Raw genomic sequence first — 11,729 nt, 5'->3', positions numbered from 1 at the left:
AAAAGATTTACGGTAAGTATGTGCTCTTACACAAGAACAGCAGATCAAGTAGAAATCTTAAAGGCATCCCCAGAACTGGGGTTAATCCAAAGTCAACATGGTGGATTCACATCCAAGATGGAGCTGCTGTAGCCTCCACAGAGCTCCCTCCCCAGACCCATGGAGCCCTTAGGGTTTACAGGACCAGGCAGTAGAAATTCCTCATCAGGCAGTTTGATCCCTTTTGAGACCTCAAGAAGGGCAGGAATCAAACATCTGCTTCTTATTCTCAAATAATTTCTTCTTTCACTTTGGCTATTTCTTAAATCTCCCTTCTTTTCCACCAGAAAAATTCCAGAAAATTTAAAAATCTTTTCAGAAAAGACAGTACACTAGACAGGATTTGCACATCGAGAAAAGTAGAGGTGGGAGATGAGGAGTCAAGAAGAGTGTTTTGGGGGTAGAGAAAAAGATTAGGCTGGAAGGGGTACTGGGCCAGGTGTAGGGGTGTGCACATGTGTGTGTGTGTATCTTTCTCACTAAAGGTTTACTTGAAAAACTCCAGCCCTGTCTAGTCTGGATTAACAGAATGATGTGTGTTGGCCTATGGGCAGGTTGGGGGCTTGGGGCAGAGATCCCGGAATGGGATGGTGTTGCTTGTAGCCTGGGCTGTTGGGCAGGTGAGATGGGCTTCCTGCAGAAGGCAGGAGACTCTGGTTCCCATGCGTCCATCCTGCTGGCTTGGAGGCTTCCTCAGGCTGTGGGGTGGATGTGGTAGGTGGGGCTTCCTTCCTTCCCCAGACTAGCCCAGCAATTCCCCAGGAAGCCAGGCCTCTGCTACTGCTTCTTTCTGCACCTCTACAGGGAGAGTCACCCTGTCTGCACCAAGGATGGGGACAGCAGAGGAATCTCACAGGCCAGGTGGGTCTCAATTGGTAAACGAGGGGTGAACATATATGTGTTTGCTGTGGCTCCCCACTCTGTCCTTTGCAGACATTGCTAATCAGTCACAGTCACAGGATCCTCACCCCAGTGCCCAATGAGCACTACCAAAAGCTCCACATGGTTTATAAGTATCTGGAGACTTTTGCATTCCCTGTGGATCCTTCCTGACCAGATCTCAGAACCTTCCCTGGAAATGAGGAAGTGGCATGTCACCGCCCAGTACCTTAGGAAGACCCTGCCCTGTCAGTCAGAGATGGCATCTTGGGTGGCCACTCCCTGAGTGGAGGAAGAGAGGGTTCTGTGCAGGGAGCTTCCTTGGTGGATCATGGGGTAAGTGATGCCTTTGGTCTGACACAAAGCCTGGCGTGTGGAGCAGAAATTCCAGTGGGGCTGGGACAAGCAGGTGCTGCTCAACCAGGCCTCCAAATACACCTTGTCCCCTCCCACCATAGCTGAGCCTGAATGGGAATGTGGACACCCACAGACTCCAGGGGATGGGACCCTGGTCAGTGGTGGTGTTGGGGTGTGGGGTGAAGGCAGGTGGGACAGGGCCTCCGGGTGTGGGAGGAGCCAGCCTTTCTTGTGAGGGCCTGGGCACATCGCTGCCCTCTTTGGGCCTCTGTTTCCTCCTCTGGCAAATGAACAAATGATGAGCCTGTTGTGCAGGCCCCACAGGGTCATGATGGGACTCGGGGAGGAAGGGAATTTGAGGGTGCTTGTGCCTGGCTCTTCCCACGAAGGATGATGGTGAGAGCAATGCTGAGAGTCACATGAAACCGAGTCCTCAGGAGGCCCTGTGAGGAAGGTGTGGTTCCCATCACACTTCCCTTTTGAGAAAACAGTGTCAGGGAGGCCTGGCCGCCTGCCCAAGGTGACACAGGCAGTGTTGGAGCTGGGAGTGAATCTAGAATCAGGGCTCACTGAAGGTGGTGGGAGCATTGCAACAGCTGACTCAGGCCGGTTATCCAGGATCTGAGGTCAGCGGGGCTGATCCTGGCAGGTGGGGAACTCCAGATTGGCCATGCTGGAGACGAATCCCCAGACAGTGCAGATGAGGCTGTGGGGCAGCAGGTGAGTGGGTCTGTGGTGGGAGGGGCTCCAGGGAGTCGGAGGACAGGCTTCTTTCCCCCCAGCTGGAGGCCTCCACACTAAGAGAGCAGGAGGTCTTCGTCCCCCAGCCCTGCCCTCCTGTGGCCACAGGGCCTGAAATGTCTCCATTAGAGAGACCAGAGAAACCGCTTAGGTGAGCTGGGCTCAGTGTAGATTTGGGGAACGATGGGACAGGGGACCCCATGACCTTATGACTTGTTAAAATCCTATCATAGAAGTAACTGGGGGTGTCTGGTGGCCTTGGAGGCCATCTGGGGAGATGGGGAGAGGAGGAGGAGGGCTGAGGAAGGCAGCTGAGGGTCCTGGGCTGTTGCAAGTGGGAGACCTGGGGAGGGGGTGTCCAGGCAGGAGTTGTTGGTGAGATTTCAGGGGACAGGTCTTGGGTGGGCACCTGACAACGGGAGCTCACCACCACGACCACCCTGATGGCCCAGGGGGATGTGCCTTCTCTGGGCAGTTTCCTCACTTACCTGGAGAAGCTGCACACTGCCATGCAGGACTGTGTGAAAGGGAGTGAGCCTGGGGCAGGCAGGTCGGGTACCGGGATCCTGAGGCTTGGGAGGAGAAAGCCCCGGACCCAGCCCTTCCATCTCAGCAAGGCTCCTCCTTGAGCCCATGGTCCTCCCATGCCACTGCCCAGTGGGCTGGAAGTCAGGCCCTCTACTGCCTCTGGATGGTGGGCTCCAGAGCAGCTACTGATCCTGCTCCTTGAGTGGTGAAGCTGCAGAGCTGCCTGACTGCAAAGCTGCAGGAGCTGCAGGAGCTGGGAGCTGGGACTCGGCACCACTTCCAAGAGATGCCCATGGAAGGAGAGGGAAATTGGGCCCCTCCCAGGTCAGGCAGCTTCTAAGCATTTTCTTTCTATACAAGGCCTCCGTTTGCCTGTCTGTTTTCAGAGACTGTTGGGGCAGAAGGTCCCTGAGCCACAGTTCCCACACCTCCTCATGCATTTGGAGGCCTGATGCAGGGCCCAGTGCTGTTCTGTGCACATCCCTCACCCCTGCTGGCCTGACAGTAGTGCAGCGTGGGAGAGTGTGGGGATGGGGGCAAGTCATGGGCCAGGGGCCTCTCTGAGGGTCTTTGGCTGGCTGTCTTCCAGGGAAATGTGATCAACACCCAGAAAGGAAAAAAGAGGGGAGCAGCTGGGGCCCTCACTTGGGGGAGGGTGGAGATGTGGAAGTCAGAGACTCCCACCCACTTACCCTGGGTACAACACTCCCCGGTTCCATCCTCTGCATCCTGGATTTATTGGGAGGGTTTGATACACAGAGGAGACCCATCCCAATGGAGGCTGTGGGTAGGGGACAGGAATCATGGACAAATTCCTAGGGGGTCGCTGTTTATCTGTTTATATCCAACTCTGAGAAAAGGCTGGGACTGCATGGGATTGGAGAAGATGGGACCCATTAAGAGAAAAGCCCTAGAGATCAGCCTCTGTTTACTCCCTCCCTAAGGGCCCTTCAGCATCTTCCACCCAGGCCCTGTCAGCCTCCTGTCCTTCCCTCTGGCTCCAGGAGATCAAAGTCCTCCAAAAATGCAGCTGCTTCAGTGACAAGAGGGAATTATCTTCAGACTCAGGAGGAATATGGGGTTTGTTTCAAGTCCATGGAGTGGCACAGTCTGATTGAGAGGTGAGAACTTAGCAGATTGACAGAGAGTGGGTGGAGACTGTCTTGTGGTCAGTTTCAGACAGCCTGTGGCCACAGCTCTTTGGTCAGCAGCAGGCCCTGTTGAATGGGAGCCCTGGGCAGGGACTGGGAGGGAGGCCTGAGGTGTGGCTCCTGGAGCCTCACAGCTGCTGCTCTGTCCTACAGCTACAGCCTATCCTGCCACTGAGCCCCCATCCTAGGAGGCCAGCCACGCCCTCAAGGCCAAGAAGACCAGGCCATGAAAAATCTCAGGTCCACTGAGTGCCCAGGTGGCAGGGGCAGAAGGCCTCAGGGCTCAGTGAAGTTTGGGCCGAGCATGGGCTCTGGGAGTCAGACAGCTGCACTGGGCTCTCAGCTCCACCATGACCAGCCCTGTGACTGGAGGAGGGGACTCACTGCTGTAGTATTTGGGCGTCATTTTCATAAATTTAATGTGTTCATCCAATCATTTTTTTCTTAATCTATCTTCCTCTATAATCACCATGTACTAATGATCGTTAGTGATTGTGTTCAAATGAATAAACTTGTTATATAGTGTGTATTATACTTCCTCATGATTTCTTCACTATACTGTATGACTCCACTCATACATGGTACTTAGAGTAGTTGACAGAAATACAAAGTAAAAGACTGGTTCCCAGGGCTACAGGAAAGTAGGTGCGGTGTTTAATAGGTACAAAGTTTGAGTTTTGCAAAAACACTCCCTATAAATGCGGAGGATGCTTGTAAAACAGTGTGAATGTACTTAATTCCTTTGACCTGCATACTTAAAAATTGTTAAAATGAAAAAAAATTGTTGGCTGGGTGCAGTGGCTCACGCCTGTAATCCCAGCACTTTGGGAGGCGGAGGTAGGTGGATCACCTGAGGTCAGGAGTTTGAGATCAGCCTGGCCAACATGGTGAAGCCCTGTATCTACTAAAAGTACAAAAATTAGCCAGGCATGGTGGTGCATGCCTCTAATCCCAGCTACTCAGGAGGCTGAGGCAGGAGAATTGCTTGAACTCGGGAGGTGGAGGTTGCAGTGAACCAAGACTGCACCACTGCACTCCAGCCTAAGCAACACAGTGAGACTCCACCTTAAAAAAAAAAAAAAAAAAGTACAGACTATAGCTATCTGCAATACATGAATGAATATCACAAATATCATGTTGTATAAAAGAAAGTAGAAGTAAATGTATACATACTATATAATTTGAAAAATCCAATAAGCAGACAAAACTGAGGTCCTGGCTTTCAGTAATACCAGATTAGCTTGTTGAATTAACACAGATTATAATGATGACATCAGCATAATATATTATATATTGTTACAGTAAGAACTGAATGGGGATTTCAGCTGTGCCCACTGTAGGGGAGATAGGTATTGACGTTTGAATCCAGCCCAATTAACACTTGTTGTAAAAAATAACACCGCTGTTAAAGGTACACAACAGAAATGAGCGTCTCTATAATGATTCTTTACAGTTTTAGTACACAACTTTAAAATTCATGATACATGTGAAGAAACATGAAAATAGAATCCATACACAATTTAAACAGCAGGCAGTAGAAGTGATCCTAAGATATTCAAGGTGTTCTAATTCAGGATGTTTAAAGGCAGCTATTATAAATCTGTTCATGGGGGTAAAGGAAAATATTCTAACAGTGAAAAGATGTGGAACCTCAGCAAAGAAATGGAAATTATGAAACAATAGGAAGATAAGGAAATTTGAAAAATACTTTTGAGCTTATTCAAAGATTAGAAACAGAAGACAGAGCAATAGAAATTGCCCATTCTGAATAAAAGAGTGAAAAAGCTTAAAGAAAATGAAGTCTTAGAGACCTATGGAGTGATTGAGTCCAAGTTGGAGAGGAGGCAGAAAAATTAAATGAGGTACAAAGTAAATCACCAACAAATAGCTGAAAACTTCCAAAAATTGGTCAACCTCCCCCCAATTTTTATACCCAATATGTCAACAAACCTCTCCAAAAAATACAAATAAAACCATACCAAGGCCATATTGTGATTTAGGAGAATGGCAGGGCAGAGCTTTCTACTGATTTGCTGTGATTTCTAATTTTAACTACTTAGAAGAATGAAAAATAGGTTCTCCTTAGAGTTTCCTTTTTTTTTTTTTTTTCCCTTGGAGAAAGTCTGACTTAGGCACAGATGACTGGCAGTTATTAAAAGCAGATGACTTTCCAGATTTCTCTTAAATTTCCAGTGTCTTACGTTGAAAATTATTTGAATTTGTTCCTTCCAAATCCTGCAGTAACACTGATGCTCCAGAAAGATGTTCCGTGGAGATTCTGCTCTTGTGCATCCGTCCTGCACGGAGCTGAGGCTGTGCCTCCTCTAGTTTCAGTAGCATGTAGTCGTGGGGTACCACGAGTTAATCTGAAAAACTAACTGTTAAAATGGATTCAGGCCAGACGCAGTGGCTCACGCCTGTAATCCCAGCACTTTGGGTGGCCAAGGCGGACAGATCACTTGGAGGTCAGGAAGTGTTCGAGACCAGCCTCTGGCCCATGGTAAAACCCACCCTCACTAAAAATGAAAAAATTAGCCGGGCGTGGTGCTGGGTGCCTGTAATTTCAGCTCCTCGGGAGGCTGAGGCAGGAGAATCACTTGAACCTGAGAGGCGGAGGTTGCAGTGAGCCCAGATGGGGTCACTGCACTCCAGCCCGGGCTACAAAGTGAGACTCTGTCTCAGAAAAAGAAAAGAAAAATGGATTCAAAAAATTATCACTGTTAAGTTCCACCAGCAAATTATTAAACATGGTTCCAAAGGGATATTTAAAAAGGGAAATTAAAATTGTTTCCAAGAAAGCCCTATTCACAGCAGCAACGCAGACACTGTTCATGACCTCACCACACAAACTTCCCTCATGTGATGGGACCAAGGGGCTCTCTGGTTCTGCACCTGCGTTAATTATGGCATGGACGTCCACAGTAGGACCCTAAGAGCTAGTAATCAGCCTGGGTCGGGGGCAGAGAAGTGGTGGATGTGGCTCCCAAAGTGGCTTAGGGGCTCCCTTCCCTGTGGCTGTTTCCTGACTGGATACAGCAAGGTCAGGCTTTTCGGTGTGACGTTTTCTACTCTTTATTAGAGTGGCAGGAGCGTCCCTGTGCCAGGTCTGACCCAGGTGTGGGCCTTGCAGCCAGCTCGGGGTCCAAGGGGCACTCCTGGGGTGCAAAGGAGGATTTGTGACAACCCAGAGGATGGAGGAAACGGCGGTTTTGAAAAGGCAAGTGCTAGGTTATTAGGGCTCGCCTATATCCATTTCTGGCAGTGAACTGACAGTTTCAGACACTCACGAGGGAGCTTCCCGCTTGGGATCCCAAAATGTCCCAGAAGTGTCAGACATCTTGCCATTAACGCCATTCCCACGCAGGGACCACACTGCGCATGTCCGAAGAGGCGTGTCAGGGGCGGAGCGAGGGTAAGGGGCGGTGCCGAGAAAAGAGGCGGGGCGAGGAGAAGGGGCGGTGCTGAGGGGAGAGGCCGGGCCAAGGGAAGAAACACGGCGCGAAGGGGCGGGGCCGAGGGAAGCTGCGGGGCGAGTCCAGCTTCAGGAAGAGTAACGTTACTATGGCAACCCTGACAGGTTTGTGAACAGCCCCCGGTTCTCTGCTGCTTCGAGAGAAATCAAACTTCTGGCACTGACAAAGCATGAAACCAGCATTTTAGGAAGAGGTAGTGGCATAATTACAAGGTAGGACCAGCCGCCCTGGTCCCACTGTCGCCTGGCAGGCAGAAGAGGCTTGGGAACAGCCAGGCTCCCCTTGACATGGCAGTACTGATCTGGACACGGGGAGGTGTGGATTAGTGGGTGGGAGCTACGCCTGGCACACTGAGAGTTGTCGTCTTTGATTAGCTTCCAGTTTTTTAATCGCAGGGCGACCGGATTACAATCCTAGCCAGCATGAACATGGGGCGTCCCGCAGTCCTGAAGCGGGAAGCCGGGCTCTGGCGACCTCGCTGTGCATGCTGGGAGTTGTCGTCTCTTCACTGCTCCCGCCCGTTGTTTCAGGCGCTTCGGGACTACAATCCCAGCATAACCCAGGCTCGGGGACGGGGCGCAGTTCTCCGGGGAAGAGCCGGGCGGCGAGCGCCTGGCTAGGCAGGCTGGAAACAGTGGCTCTTAACGGTTCCCCACCGATTGGTAGCAAGGCGGCTGAACTAGAATCTCAGCAGGCGACATGCGAGGAGGCCGGCAGCCAGGAGGGTTGGAAAAGGCAGTGTGGACCTCGCCGCTTCCACAACTATGCTGGTCTACTGATCGCGTGCACCTCCTTGCCAAGGAAAGTGAGTCCGGAGAGGGATAGGAGGCGCAGGTCCGGGCTGGGTAGTGAGGAAGGCGTGACGCCGCGATATGCACCTCGCCCTTGTCCAACTCGGACGGGTGTGGTCCTCACCCTACTTCCCGCTGCTCAGCTGGGTTCCCTCTCCCACCTGCACCCGGGGTCTTTCCTGGGCATCGCTCCTCCTGCAGCCCTGAGAGCCGCCTGCTTTTCTAAGCTGCTGTGGGAACTGGCCTCAGGTCTGGGAGCTGTCCATTGTGCTGCTGCTCTCTTTTCTCTCCAGCCAGAGAGCAGTTCCACCGCTCTGGGGAGAAATCCGCCGCCTGGCCCGCCAGTGCACAAGTTCAGACCTTTGCACGGGGTGACATGGCCTGTGGCTTCGTGAAAATATCACCCTCACCAGCGCCTTTTTTTGCGGATGTGGATGTTGAGGGGTCAGGGAGGGCCACTATTGGCTTACCCAGGAGATGCTAAAAGCAGAGGAGAAAATCTGAATTCCCAGGCTTGTGTCTCTGGTGCACCATTTTTCACCAACCCATTTGGTGGAAAGTCCCCCAAATAACTACCTAAAGATTAAGATGGTTTAGGCATTTTACACGTCATATCATTGGCCTCACCTCAACAGATGCCTGATTGGCCAGTGTCTCAAACACAGATGGCAATCTTCAGGAACAGGTGGGAGCGACTTTCAAGGTGTGGACCACTTGGGGAGTCTTTGTAACTCCTCAGGCTTCACATCTTTGCTTTGAATGGAAAGCTCATTATCCCCGGCACTCGCAGAGGTACCTTTACTCTCTCAGGCTGATCTGTTGACTTTTTCTGCCTAGACAATGGAAACTTCTGAGAGCACTTCTAGTTTCGTGTATCTTCCTAATAATTGATGTCCCTAATTTCCATACGTCCTCAGGGACGGTTCCTTTGATTCTGGAATGGCGCCAGCTTTTATGTCTAATCCATAAAAACCAAGGTGTTAATCTACATGAAAATAAGACCTTGTTCATATACATTCCAATAGGCTTCATTTGTGATTTCTGAATGTGGATTACTATTAAAAAAAACCTAAAAACCCTGGTCATGGATATTAGATACTGTTATTGTACTTTGTGAAGAATTTTACTCCTTCAGGATTAATTGCACACAGGCTCATCAGCACCTTTGTAAATAAAGGAACAAGAACCATGTGGTATCTATGGATGTGGCAAGATGAGGAAGTATAGGGAGACCACAGCGCAGCGATTCTTCTCTTGTTTTCAGTAGAGTCTGTGGGGTCGAGTACCTGCGTTCCTCCCCCATCCCTCAATATTCTCATTCTACTCCTGACTGTTCCCTCGTTAGGTGGGCATTTCTAAATATGCTTGTCCGCAATAGTTGGTGGGGATGTTGTAACGTGAGGACATCCACCATCCATCACCTTAAAGATAAATGGAGAGGATTTTGTGGTGTGTGTTCAAGAGGCACTGCTGTTGGGTGTGTTGCTGCCAAAACACGTGATCTCAGCTGTCCCCAGCAGCTGTCTCAGAAGATTGGTCCTGATGCAGCCACAGCTGCTGTTCACAGAGCCAGGAGCTCTTTGCAGTTTAGTGTATTCTGCTGAGATTTATGGCTCCGACCCTCTGCTCTGCCATTCCTGGTAGTATCTGCTCAGTTGCCTGGTTTGCTCCAGTGTTTCCTGGGAGCCTGTTGTGTAACTGCATTTCAGAGGGTCTTAAGGGATTCTACCCTCACTACACCAGTCACTCTACACTGGCCATGCACTTAGCCTCTTGGGGCCCTGCATATGTCCTCTTCATTGGAGCTGTGAAGAGTTCTAGTTAGGGATAGATCTCATTCTTACATGCCTCAGGCTGCTTAGAAAGCTGATCATCTTGTCTTTGGACACATGTATATTGTTCCTTTTGTGTATTTTGAAGTCTGATGCTGTTTTTTTTTTTTTTTTAAACAACGTGGACGCTTGCATTAATAGTCACTTTTAAATATCTTTGTGAATTTAACTCTGGCAACAACTTGATGAAGTTGACATGTGATCCCCATTTTATAGGTGATGGAACTGACACTCGGAGAGGTAGAGTAGCTTTATTTACTTCACACAAGCTGTGGATGAATTTCAAATCTCAACCTAGAAGTCTTCCTCTAAGGTATGATCATGACATATTCTACTTTGTTTCTCTGCCAGCATCCCAAAGGGGTCCACATCTCATTAGGACTCCATTTTCTTCTTAATGACAGGAAACTTGCAGAAACAGGCCTTTGGTTGGGGAGAGCACTTGCTGGCACTTGGCCTTCCCTGTCCTCTGCCTTCCCCTTGTCGGGGTGTAGGTGATTTGAGGGAGCTGGAGCAGTGGTAGATCCCAACCACCACTCACCTGGAATGCTTGTTGATATGTAAAGATAACACCTTCTCACTTTTTTGGGTGTGATTTTTTTGTTGTTGTTATTCTCATTATTCCTCTGGGCTTTCTCTTCTAGATTCGTTCTGTGCACTAACATGCAATACAAATACTGATGAAAATAAAACTATTGCCCTCCTACCAAATGGTAATAGGGCTTACATTTTTCCTCTTTTTCTAATTATAAAAGAAATGCATGCTGTTTTAAGAATGTTAGATCATAGAGATCTTTATGTAGTGAAAATCTCCCACGTCTTCCTCTTTGTTCTAAACTCACTCCCTTCTTAGAAGGAATTATTATAGCTTGGGGTTTATTTTTCTGGATGTTTTCTATAAATTTATAAATACATATAAAGTTGGCCAGGTGCAATGGCTCACGCCTGTAATCCTAACACTTTGGGAGGCTGAGTAGGGAGAATCACTTGAGCTCAGGAAGTTGAGGCTGCAGTGAGTTGTGATCATGCCATTGCACTCTTATCTGGGTGACAGAGTGAGACCCTGCCTCCAAAAAAAAAAAAAAAAAGATAAATACCTGTACAGTTTTTGAACACATTATATCATACTATATTGTTTTTTATTTTGCTATTTCATAAGCAATATATCAGTTACGTTATTCCATATCAGTGCATGAGATTCTAACTCTCTATTTTTTTTTTTTTTTTTTTTTTGAGATGAAATCTTGCTCTGTCACCTAGGCTGGAGTGCAATAGCACGATCTCAGCTCACTGCAACCTCCGCGTCCTGGATTCAAGTGATTCTTCTGCCTCGGCCACCCAAGTAGCTGGGATTACAGGTGTGTGCCACCATGCCTGTATTTTTAGTAGAGACGAGGTTTCACCATGTTGGTCAGGCTGGTCTTGAACTCTTGACCTCAAGTGATCCTCCCGTCTCAGTCTCCCAAAGTGTTGGGATTACAGGCGTGAGCCACAGCACCTGGCCTCTATTTTTAATGTCTCAAATATATTCCAAAGAATGGGTATACAAGACTTGTTTCACTGTTTATTCTTTGATAGAAACTTAGATTATTTCTAGTTTCGTTATTAAAAAATGCAGCGATAAGATTCCTTTACATAATTTATTACACTGATAACTAACTGTTCAGTTTATCTTGCCTTCTTTTAGTCAGAGAATATGTCATGAGTTTAATATTTATTTTATGATTTGATTCTTAGGGAAATTAATGTTATGACTGGATAAAGACAATTGTGAAGAAACTGCATTTCGAGGTTGTCTATCTCTGTATTCTGATGGAAAAGCATGGAGTTTAGAAGCATTGCTCGCTCCTTCAGTTTCTAACAAATCCGTGTTCTCATAGCAATTTAAATTTAAATGTTTGAATTGCTTCTCCTTCCCTGGTTCAGAATAAGTATGTT

At 48.5% G+C, this 11,729-nt stretch overlaps 1 long non-coding RNA gene across 1 annotated transcript; it reads left to right on the top strand.

Moving 5' to 3' along the window:
• The first annotated feature begins 739 nt into the window (after window positions 1-739).
• Window positions 740-4,505, top strand: LOC103881551. The gene is made up of 3 exons (XR_002520029.2): window positions 740-1,254; window positions 3,549-3,665; window positions 3,849-4,505. It is a non-coding gene; the product is annotated as an uncharacterized LOC103881551 (long non-coding RNA).
• The last annotated feature ends 7,224 nt before the right edge of the window (window positions 4,506-11,729 follow it).

The sequence above is a fragment of the Papio anubis genome, unplaced genomic scaffold (assembly GCF_008728515.1).
Source record: "Papio anubis isolate 15944 unplaced genomic scaffold, Panubis1.0 scaffold1352, whole genome shotgun sequence".
Classification (NCBI taxonomy): Eukaryota; Metazoa; Chordata; class Mammalia; order Primates; family Cercopithecidae; genus Papio; species Papio anubis.
Note: the sequence above shows the minus strand (reverse complement) of the source record. Positions and strands in the feature narration are given on the sequence as shown.